A 12,947-nucleotide genomic window follows, 5' to 3' on the forward strand; every position below is an offset into this window, starting at 1 on the left:
AAAGGAGTAAACATGATTTAGGCTCAGACGACTTCTTTAGATATCTACAGGTCAGAAATTATTTTAATCAAAACTTAAAAGTGAACCTAAACGAATTACAAATTGTAGAAACATTTTTATTATTAACCAAATCTGGAGCGCAAAGTAAAATTATTTCCAAACTATATAACAGCATCCTGCGGTGTAAAAATGACAGCACTCTGTATATTACAGCAATGTGGGGAAAAGAAGGTAATTTGTCAATTACAGAGGAGTGCTGGGGCCACGCATGCATGATACAGTGGGCTACCACTGGGTCTAATGTTTGGCGTGAATTTTGCTGGAAAAGCATTATGAGATTTTTCATCACCCCTGCTCAACAAAGATATCGAAGAATTGGTGATAAATGTTGGAGATATGGGGGAGATGGAGCTAACCATTTCCATATCTTTTGGGATTGCAAAGTTATTCGCCAGTATTGGTCTCTAATCCATGAACATCTACAAATTGTTTTTTCATTTGTTTTTCCTTTAACCTTTGAGACCATATTTTTGTGTTATGTACCAGTGGATAAACTGAATTCCAGTGATAGAAGACTCTTGTATACCCTACTGGCCGCAAGTAAAAAGCCTCTTACGAGGAGATGGCTTAAGCCTGAACCACCAACGATGGAAGATTGGATACACTCTGTACAAGAGATCTATACGATGGAAAAATTGTCATTTTCTCTTAAAGTTCAGAGGGATACCTTTTACAGAATATGGTCTAAATGGACAGAATATGTTAAGCCTGTGAGGTGTGATTTTTTTATGAACCATGCTTTTTTTTTTACCTTAAAGCTCTGAGTATTATGCGAACTTACCCACCCTGCTACCTCCTAACCCAAGTCTTTTTTTCCCCTTTTTTCCCCTCTTTTTTCTTTTCAACTATAAGTTAAAAAATGTGAAAGCAAAGATAGTGTAAAAAGCCATACTACTGTCGTGTTCAATTGCTTTCTCAATAAAAGAGATAATGTTATAAAATTTGCATTTTACAATTCACAGTTTAGAGTGGTTTAAAGTGAACAGTGTAGCAGCTTGTAAACTTGAGCAGATTTTCTTGGGAGTAAAAATTGTCCATAGAACAGCATGTCAGAGGTAGTGGTGTGTAAAGTGCAATAGAATCAGTTAATGGTTTGTGTGGGTGTGTGCGGTGGGGGGGAAGTGGGAGAGCCGGTAGTGAGTTCAAGAGTCTGATGGCTTGTGGGAAAAAGCTTTCCCGCAGTCTGGAGGATGTGGCCCAATACTGCGATAGCGTCCGGATGGAAGGAGAGAAAAGAGTCCATGTGAGGGGTGTGAGGGGTCAAGCACAATGCAGGAGGCCTTACTGGTGCAGCGCTTGTGGAAGATGTCCTGTAGCAGTGGGAGAGATGTTCTGATCTTGGCAGCTGCTTTAACAATCCTTTGTAGCTAGCTGAGGTCGCGACTTGGCAGTTTCCAAACCACACGGAGATGCAGCTGGTCAGAACGCTCTCTATGGTGCCCCTGTAGAACATGGTGAGAATGGAAGGAGGAAGGTTGGCCCGCTTCAGGCGTCTTAGGAAGTGGAGGCGCTGCTGGGCCTTTTTGGTGATGGAGGTGGTGGTCCAGGTGAGGTGGTCTGAGATGTCAACTCCCAGGAACTTGCGGTTGACATGCGGTTAACAGTCTCTGCCGTGGAACCGTGGATGCTGACTGGCGTGTGGGTGGAGCGAGATTGTCACAGATTCGGACGGACTGAGGCCTCTCTGACAGGAAATCTAGTATCCAGTGGCAGAGAGAGGTGCTCAGTCTCAACTTGCTAAATTTGTCTAACAGTTTTTGTGGAACAGTCGTGTTGAATGCTGAGCTAAAGTCTATGAACAGGCATCTTTCTTGTCCAGGTGGGAGAGGGAGAGGTGAAGTGCAGTGGAAGTAGCATCCTCGGTCGACCTGTTCGGCCGGTATGCAAACTGCAGCAGATCCAGTGAACAGAGGAGGTTGCCCTTCACATGTGCCATGACAAGTCTCTCGAAGCACTTCACAGCTGTTTGATGCAGGCTTGTACTATCTGACGGCCTGAATGCCCTGCCATAACCTGCAAGAGTTTTTTTGTGTTGTGGAAGTGGCTCTGGATCTTTTGTGCATGTGCGCGCTTTGCTTGTCGGATGGTGCGAGAGAGGTAGGCTCTGGCTGTTCTGAGAGCCATTTTATCTCCAGACTGGAAAACAGCATCTCTCTCTCTCAGACATGCACGTACCACTGCAGTGAACCAGGGCTTCTCATTGGCTCTCGTGGTGATGTTTTTGGAGACCGTCTCTGTGCACTTACTGATGTAGCAAGTCACAGTGAACTCATACAGGTCCAAGAAGCAATTTTGGTTGGCTGCCTCTGTACATGTTCCAGTCTGTGCACTCGAAGCAGTTCTGAAGCCCTGAGACAGCCCCACTCGGCCAGACTCTGATGGTTTTCCTGGCAGGTCTTGTGCGTTTCAGCAGTGATGTGTAGGTGGGCAGCAGCAACACAGTGGCATGGTCAGATGAGCCGATGTGCAGGCACAGAACTGCCTTGTAGGCTCCGCACACGTTAGTGTAAACTGTATCCAGGCAGTTCTTTTTCTGGTTAGAAAGTTCACGTGTTGATGGAATTTGGAGAGGACTGTCTTGAGATTCGCATGGTTGAAATCACTGACTACAAAAAGAAAAGCTTACTGGTGTGCAGTCTGGAGCTCGTTGATAGCTGGAGACAGCTCTGCTAGTGCCATGTTAGCATTAGCATTTGGTGGGAGATACAGTGCTATAACAAGTATCGAGGAAAACTCTCTCAGTGAATAGAAAAGATGACACTTTAATATTAAAAATTCCACCTGTGGTGAGCAGTGTTGGTCAAGTTACTTGAAAAAAGTAATCAGTAACTAATTATTGATTACTTCCCCCAAAAAGTAATCCCGTTACTTTACTGATTACTTATTTTCAAAAGTAATTAATTACTTAGTTACTTAGTTACTTTTTAAAAACATGATTTACAACCTGAATAGGTGATAAAGCGATAAATCTTTCAGCCCAATTCTACTTTCTCTGCATAATCCATCATACAAAATGTAATCAAATGGAAAAGTCCTTTTTTAAAACTTGTTTTATCAGTTTTAATCTTTTAACTTTATGCATCAAGTAAAAATTTAATTATATGCACCATTCTCTGACTGGAAGAAATTAGTTTAACATTTAAACCTTTTTTCTGCACATTCCAGCACATAAAATAAAATAATTTTTGTGTTTACACTCAGTCTTTCAAATAGATGCAAGTAAAACACAGCAGAAAATAAATAAAATCAAAGACTCAGCGGTCCTGTTGCTCTATTTTCACCTGTAAAGCAGGACTGCGGTAGGCAGAGGTTTACCCTGGTGCAGGTGTGCCGCAGCAGTCAGGTGAAGAATCCACGAGTTTCTCTGTGAATTTCCCATTACATCGTTGCGCACTCGGAGGTTGTTTAAGGTTTTTTTCGCTGTAAAAAGAAGTTTTCTTCCCATGCACAGCGGACACTAATGTTTTTGTCACTTTTTATGGAATCAAACTCAAAGTAAGGTCAGTACTTCCACGCTTTAAACGCTGCACGCTCATACTCTCTCCGCACTCGATATATGATCCATTGTTGATCTGCACACAGCTGTTGTCACTAACGGCGCACTCGCTTACGTCACTGTCATGAGACATTCTCGCAAAAAAAAAATCACGGTTTTAGTAACGCAGTAACGCAGCGTTCCTACGGGAAAGTAACGGTAATCTAATTACCGTTTTTGCAATAGTAATCCCTTACTTTACTCGTTACTTGAAAAAAGTAATCAGATTACAGTAACGCGTTACTGCCCATCTCTGGTGGTGAGCAGTGGCGGCTCACTTCAGCCGAGTTCGTGCACGTTTCCGTGATGATGAAAACACAACAGTTCTTTACGTCACGCTGGGTTGAATGCTGGAGCCACAGATAATCCATTTTATAGTCCAGGGAGTGAACGTTGGAGAGTAGTGGTGTGCGGATCGATATTGAAATATCGATTCTTCCAATACCAGTAATTTATGTTCTAGCAGCAAGCCCATAGCACAAGTCACCATCAAGTGCGGGATCTACCAAGGAGATGCTCTGTCCCCACTGCTGTTCTGCATAGGCCTGAACCCCCTCAGTGGCACCATCAACGGCGCTGCTGTGGAGAGAGTGAGCAGCTTCCGGTTCCTTGGAGTACATCTGACTGAGGATCTTACGTGGTCAGTACACACAAACAAAACAGTGAAGAAGGCGCAGCAGCGCCTCTTCTTTCTCAAGAGACTGAAAAGATTCGGCATGAGCCCCCGCATCCTCAGGACCTTCTATCACTGTGCCATTGAGAGCATCCTCACTGGATGCATCACCACCTGGTACGGCAACAGCACCGCCTACAACTGCAAAGCTCTCCAGCGAGTAGTGCGGTGCTCTGAACGGATAATTGGAGGTGAGCTTCCCTCCCTCCAAGACATCTACAGGAAGCGCTGCCTGAGGAAAGCGGGGAGGATCATCAAGGACTCCAGTCACCCCAGCCATAAACTGTTCAGACTGCTTCCATCAGGAAGGAGGTTCTGCAGCATCCGGTCCCGTACCAGCAGACTGAGAGACAGCTTCTTCCACCAGGCCATCAGACTGCTGAACACGTCATAGACACCTCAGCTTCACTACTGGAACTTCAACATTATGCACTCCACACTGTATATAAATGCCACTTGTTCTGCACATATTCAACTCTGTATATTTTATATATTTTATTATTATTATTATTATTATTTATTTATTTATTTTTTACTATTTAATTTGTAAAAATGTGTATACACACACACACACACACACACACACACACACACACACACACACACACACAGGAAAATATTTAGTATACACATCCAGAAATGCATACACTATTATATATTGTACATATATTTATTAGTTTCAGGTTGGCCATTCTTGTATTTTGCTCGTTTGTGTTGTTGTGTTTGCACATCTCTGTTGCTTGTGGGGCTCGCACACAAGAATTTCACTCGCATGTGCTGTGCCAGTGTGCCTGCACATGTGATGTGACAATAAAAGTGATTTGATTTGATTTGATTTGATTCTCATGTTAAAACATCGATATTTTAGTACTTTGGGGTAAATTTGTAATTTTTCATTAACAGGAACACCATGGAAAGAAACTATATCATTCGGATCGTCTAAATGGGAAGAAACTACTTCCTCCTAGGCCTTTCACAGTCATATGCGAAATACGGCTGTATAAATGTGTCAGCCCCTGGCGTGCGCACTCACAACAATGGCTGATTGTGAACGGAGTCATGTGCGGACGTATTTTACCTCCACAAACGGCTGAGACGTGGTTTGCGATACATGTGGCAAGACAGTGAGGTGTTGTGGCAACACCACTAACCTAGTCAAGCACCTCAGAGTTAATCATATCACAGAATATGACGAGCTTATTTTGAGGCGAACTGAAGAGGAGGAGAGGGACAGGTGCTGCTAGGGGAGACAGACGTCTCTGGCGGAGTCCTTTAGTGCTGCAGGCAGGCAGCATGTTCAAATAGCGCACAACTTCAGTTTTTTTTTTATTTCTATAGGATAATTCTGCATTATTAAGCAATATGAACAAGTAGTCTGATGTCCTGTAATCATTATGATGCTATATTATTACGATTACATAATACAATTATATATTGTATTATGAAATACAATGAAACATTAGGTTTTTGTACAGAGTATCGGTATTGGATCAGTATCGTCGATACCACTCTGAATTTTACTTGGTATCGGATCGGAAAGGAAATCAGTGGTATTGCACATCACTATTGGAGAGCAGGATGGATGGAAGTGCTGGCCGGAATGGGTTAGCCCTTTAGCCTAGCACTAGTGTTGGTGCGCTTCCCTCGCTGTTGTTTACATTTGCAGTGCTTGCGTTTCGGCCAGCTGAGCCTCGCTGCCTCGGTGGGGGTTGGGGAGTTAGCAGACGCAGGCTCCGTAGCTCTGTCAGCAGATTTGTCGGGGAAATTGTGCTGTTTTTCCTGATTTTGTCTGCATGTTGTGGGTGGTCTGCATCATAACTCGTTCATGAAACAAAAACAAAACAATACACCATAAAAAGGACTCTGAATTAGCCAGAGCACTATCAGCTGCTGCCTGCTCGTGGTGCCGCCGGAAGTATAGGGATAGGGAGGGCTTAGGCCCGTCAGTCTATTCATACCAGCTGTCCCCTATGCTATGCTCTTTTCACAGTAAGACATCTATAGAGACTGAATAGTCTTAAGATGCCACAAGAAAAAGGTTAAACATTATGTACTGACGAGACACAAGTTCTGCACAAGAAAAAACATAATGATGAGCAAATAATTTCTCTGAGGCTAGTTCTGCTGGAATGTTAAAGGGGAGTTTTTTCCCCCACTGTTGGCAAATTCTTTCTCACAGAGGTTCATCTGATTTTTGGGGTTCTCTCTGTTTCCTTGGTATTGTTGCAGGGCCCTTACCTTACTATATAAAGCACCAGGAGGCAACTGCTGTTGACTGCGTTCTAAGTCTTTTTTTTTAATATGTATTATTCTTTTGTAACTATATTTAAATGTTTTCTCTTGACTCTGCACTTAATTTCACTTAATAATAAAGATATTCAGATTCTGATTGTGACTATATAAATAAAATTGAATTGAACTGGCCACAAGATGGCAGTAATGAAAAGGATGAATGCACATGAGGAGCTTTATGACAGCACTGTCTGACATGAAAGTAGAGAGATGGCTTTATTATTTTTTTATTTATATATTTTTAGATTTGACTTGTTCTGACTGAATGCCACTGTTAAACAGGCAAACATGACTTTCAAAAATTCAGAATCATCAAGACAGAGAACTGCTGCTATGTAGCACAGATCACCTCTTTCTGTCAGGGTCTTGGGCTTTGCACATTTAAATTCTTCTTTATTATTTAATAGTCCATTTGGTTCTTGCTTTGATTGCTTATTCTTGATTGACACTTGCCTAAGTATGTTGAGTCTTAGTTCTTTGTTTCAGTTAATGCTTATTTCAGTTAGTATTAGTATCTGAGCCTTTCCCTTCTGTGTCAACTTCATTTGTTCAGTCTGTGTTTTGTAACTTTGTTTATATTGGTAGTGCATATTATTGTATTAGTTCTACTTTTTGTTGCCTCATGTGTGGTTACTTTCAGCTGTGTTTCATTTGCCTGATTTTCTCTTGTATTTATTGTCTCTGTCATATGTCGAGAAACATGCTGCTGTATATTTCCTACTGTTTCTGGTCATGGTGTAACTACTCATCATGGCTCCTGGGTTTTGCTTTCTGTTTTTGGTCTGTATTTTCTTTTCATCATTCCTGCATTAGACGCTTATCCTCTGTTTTCTCCATTTGGGGCTTGTAAATATGCAACCAGAAACCACTTTCTACCAGAGTGTGGTGCTGTCACTTAGTGTTTGCCCTCTCTGCAGTATGACTTCCTGTTCCTGCTACAACACACAATAGTGTTTTGTGTGGCTTATCGGTGTACCTTTTTAATTCCAAACTTTTAGATAACAAATTTTTCAATTTCAGTTAATGTTCACAAAGCACACTCTTTGTTGAATCCTGCTGATTATATTTGCTAGCACCCTAACCTTGTATGTGAGGAGCAGGATTTTGAATTCTGGATTTAACAGGAAGCCAATGAAGGGAAGCCAAAACAGGAGAAATCTGCTCTCTCTTTCTAGTCCCTGTCAGGACTCTTGCTGCAGCATTTTGGATTAACTGAAGGCTTTTCAGGGAGTTTTTAGGACTTCCTGATGATAATGAATTACAGTCGTCCAGCCTGGAAGTAATAAATGCATGAACTAGTTTTTCAGCGTCACTCTGAGACAGGATATTTCTAACTTTAGAGATGTTGCACAAATGGAAGAAAGCAGTCTTACACACACACACACACACACACACACACACACACACACACACACACATATATATATATATATATATATATATATATATATATATATATATATATATATATATATATATATATATATTTTTTTTTTATATAGAATTGTACAAGATCAATGGGACCCTAAGAGCCTTCATCAGGAACTCAATGGGGATGTGGCGTACAACACTAGAGGCCAACTCCAAGCCCATAGCACAAGTCACCATCAAGTGCGGGATCTACCAAGGAGATGCTCTGTCCCCACTGCTGTTCTGCATAGGCCTGAACCCCCTCAGTGAGATCATTAACAAGACTGGCTACGGATACCGACTACGGAACGAAGCAACAACAACAACAACAATCTTTATTTATAGAGCACATTTAAAAGCCTTGGGCATACCAAAGTGCTTTACATAAAACAATAAAAAATAAAACAGTTCACACATTAACATCAAATACATAAAGGTAACGAATTATGTTCACAGATAAAAGCCACCAATAATGGAAAGATAGCAGAGAATTTAATACAATAGGTCAATAGGTCACTGCAAGCAAGCCAGCATTTAACTGGTAGAAAAGGCAAGTTTAAAAAGATATGTTTTTAGCTGTGATTTAAAAGAATGAATAGAATCAGACGCCCGGATGCCAATCGGGAGATTGTTCCACAGCTCCGGTGCAACTAGAGCAAACGATCGATCACCTCTAGATTTCAGTCTAGATCTGGGCTGAACCAGCAGTAACTGTGAGGATGACCTTAACGCCCTAGCAGGAGCATATGGGTTTAAAAGTTCCTTAAGATAGCTTGGTGCAGTGTTATTGGTAATTTTAAAAGTAAACAACAAAATTTTAAATTGGATACGTTATTTGACAGGCAACCAGTGCAGATCAGCGAGGACAGGAGTAATGTGGGCAAACTTCTTGGTTTTAGTTAGAATGCGTGCTGCAGCATTCTGAACTGTCTGTAATCTATGTAAAAGGGAAGAGTGGAGACCACAGTAAAGTGAATTACAATAATCTAGCCTTGACGTTACAAAGGCGTGGATGAGCTTTTCTAGGTCTTTATACGGGATATAGTGCCTGGCCTTAGAAATAAGGCGAAGCTGGTAAAAACTAGATCTGACAACAGCAGACACTTGTTTATCAAGTGTAAATGAGCTGTCAAATAAGACACCCAGATTCCTAACAGTGTCAGAGAAAGAACTAGTGAGAAAACCAAAGGCATCCCGAAGTTTGGCACGAAGGGCATTACTACCAAAAATCATAATTTCGGTTTTCTTATCATTAAGGATAAGAGTATTTGCCAAAAGCCATTTCTTGACCTCACACATGCATTCTCGGAAGCTATTCAAAGACAGAGCAAGATCATCGTTTAACTCAAAATAGATCTGGATATCATCCACATAATAGTGAAAAGCAATGTGGTATTTCTCAAAGATAGCACTTAAAGGAAGCATGTACAATGAGAAAAGGGTAGGGCCTAACAAAGATCCCTGGGGGACACCACAGCAAACAGGTACAGCCGAAGAAGAGGATGTGGCCAGATGTACAGAAGAGAGCCGATTGGAGAGGTAGGATTTAAACCAATCCAAGGCAGCGCCCTTGATGCCTACAGTGTGCTCTAGTCTCGCCAATAGGATGTTATGGTCAACCATGTCAAATGCCGATGAAAGATCCAATAGCACTAGGACAGAGGGGCGTCCATTGTCAGCCATTAGTAAAAGATCATTGAAGACACGAAGCAGCGCTGATTCAGTGCTGTAATGTTGTTTGAAGGCCGATTGAAATTTATCATTTATATTATTCTCATCCAGGTAGGTCTGCAGTTGAAGCAGAACCACCTTCTCAAGAATTTTAGCCAGAAAGGGAAGCTTAGAAATCGGCCTATAGTTGGCAAAATCACTATGATCAAGGTTCCTTTTTTTTAGAACAGGTTGAATTATAGCATGTTTGAGAGCTGAAGGTACATAGCCGGACAGCAAGGAGGAGTTCAATATGGACAATAAACAAGGTCCAATTGCATTAAAACAATCCTTGACTATACGGGATGGGAGAACATCATGTACAAAATTAGTATTGTTCAGTTTATCAATTAGACGCTTCAAAGTAGTGAGTGAAACGGGTTCAAATTGATAAAGAGTAGCAGAACAATCAGGAATAGACATACTATTAGTCACCAAAGGAAGAGTAGATTTAAGAGATAAAACTTTATCTAAAAAATAGTTTGAAATTTTTTCACAAAGACCCGGGGAGCACGGCAGTGGCATAGAGGGGCAGGGGTTCACCACAGAGTTAAAAATTTTAAATAGAATTCGAGGATTATCACCATTAGTGGTAATAATTTTAGAGAGAAAAGCCGCTTTGGCCATTCTGGCAGCAGTTTGGAACTTTGAGCGGCTAATACGTAAAATATCATATGATGACTGGAGTCTATCATTCCTCCACTTCCTCTCATCCCGCCGACAAATACGTCGTAAAGCACGAACAGAATCATTTAACCAACATTGTGAGTAAGTTCTGGGGCGTTTCATTTTGATAGGTGCAACAATGTTAAGAATCGAGGAACAAGTAGTTAAAAGAGTATTAGTAAAATTCTCAAGCGTGTGTGGAGTAAAACAATCCAGCATAATAAATGGGGAGTTCACAAAAGACGTAGAAAAGTTGACCACAGTATCAGCATTAATAGTACGGTAAAGAGGAGCCTCTAAGTATTGTCCAGTGTTGCCCAGGTCAACATCGAAGATAACCGGGGAATGATCAGAAAGTCCAGTATTTCTAATTTCCTTAATGCAAATATCCACATTAAATGAAAAAACCAAATCAAGGGTGTGGCCTTTAACATGGGTAGGCTCATTCACCCACTGAATAAGATTAAAAGAGTCAGTCAGTGCAAGAAAATCTTTAGCCAATTGGTCATCCATACAGCAGACATGAATGTTAAAATCACCAGAAATAATAACAGAACCATATTTAAAAAGAATGGATCCCAAAAAGTCAGCAAATTCAGAGATAAACATCTTATGGTATTTAGGCGGACGATAAGCCACAACACACAGAGTAGTCCGAGAGCCAGTCAATTCCAATAGCTGAGCTTCAAAGCTGGAATAGGTTGGGGAGGGTAGCAGCCGTGCTTCATGTTTATTTTTAAAAACCGAGGCTAAGCCACCACCTCTACCATTAAGCCTAGGTGAGCTAAAGAAGGCACAGTCAGGAGGGAGAAGCTCAGAGAAGGGGATGAACTCACCCGGAGAAGTCCATGTCTCCGTCAGGAATAGAACATCCAGTCCCGTGGTGAGAAAAAAGTCATTAAGGAGGAAGGCCTTATTTGAAAGAGACCTAACATTAAATAAGGCCATCCGAGTCCGAGGAGCCAAGTCCTTAGTAGTAGCCCGTCGCAAGGTGCTAAGGTTGTTGTGTTGAACACCACGGCCAGGCGGTGTTATCCAAGATCGAGCAGAGTGGTAAGCCACTGGGCAGGCAGAGTAGGTTTGAAGGCTGACGGAGCATATCCAACGGTGGGTTAGCAATCTAGCCGCAAAGCGGCTACTGAGATAGTGGATGAAATGAGATAGCTCACGGCTTGTAGCAGGGTAATCCGTAGCCATGGCTCTGATATAAGCCTTGAAGCGGACACGGACACCACTCCTTCTACCCCGTTTCCTGAGACGTTTCCTGCGGAGCATGGGAAGAGGTAAGTAGGTCACATTGGTGGGGGAGACAGGCATCAGGGGGATAGCGGTACCCGCGGTCCCAAGGCTGTCCAGACGTTGAGAACAGGAAAACCGAAGATTCAGGAGCGTGTCTCTATCATAAGTTATTAGCGTACAATCACCTAGAGAACATAAAACCAAAGATAAAACAACGAGGAGTACAACGCCGAGGCGCAGACGGGGTCGAAGACGGTCAGCCATGCACACCGGCGCCATCTTGACACACATAAACAGTAACACTCATTTAGTGAAGCAGTTGTCAGCCACCTCCTGTACATGGATGACATCAAGCTGTATGCCAAGAGTGAACGAGACATCGATTCACTGATCCACACTACCAGGCTATACAGCAATGACATTGGAATGTCATTCGGACTGGAGAAGTGTAGTCGGATGGTAACAAAGAGAGGGAAGGTAGTCAGAACTGAGGGGATTGAACTACCAGAAGGCAACATTGCAGACATAGAGGACAGTTACAAGTACCTGGGGATCCCGCAGGCGAATGGGAACCATGAAGAGGCCGCTAGAAAAGCTGCAACCACCAAGTACCTGCAGAGGGTCAGGCAAGTCCTGAGGAGTCAGCTGAATGGTAAGAACAAGATCCGGGCCATCAACATGTATGCCCTGCCCGTGATCAGGTACCCTGCTGGGCTGGCCAAGGAGGAGATGGAAGCCACTGACATAAAGACAAGAAAGCTCCTTACCATGCATGGAGGGTTTCACCCCAAGTCCAGCACCCTGAGGCTGTACGCTAAGCGGAAGGAAGGGGGTCGGGGACTGGTGAGTGTCAGCACCACAGTCCAGGATGAGACAACGAACATCCAAGAATACATTGGGAAGATGGCCCCAACTGACCGAGTGCTCAGTGAATACCTCAGCCAGCAGAAACCCAAGAAAGAGGAGGGAGACGAGGAACCATCATGGAAGGACAGGCCCCTGCACGGTATGTACCACCGGCAGATAGAGGAGGTGGCTGATATCCAGAAATCCTACCAGTGGCTGGACAAAGCTGGACTGAAAGACAGCACAGAGGCACTAATCATGGCAGCACAAGAACAAGCTCTGAGCACAAGATCCATAGAGGCTGGGGTCTATCACACCAGGCAAGACCCCAGGTGCAGACTGTGTAAAGATGCCCCAGAGACAATCCAGCACATAACAGCAGGGTGCAAGATGCTAGCAGGCAAGGCATACATGGAACGCCATAACCAAGTGGCATGCATAGTGTACAGGAACATCTGTGCCGAGTATAATCTGGAAGTCCCGAGGTCAAAATGGGAGATGCCCCCAAGGGTGGTG

The sequence above is a fragment of the Copadichromis virginalis genome, linkage group LG10, assembly GCF_057382275.1.
Source record: "Copadichromis virginalis isolate Kocher_CV1m ecotype Utaka linkage group LG10, C_Virginalis_male_GT1.1, whole genome shotgun sequence".
NCBI classification, from domain to species: domain Eukaryota; kingdom Metazoa; phylum Chordata; class Actinopteri; order Cichliformes; family Cichlidae; genus Copadichromis; species Copadichromis virginalis.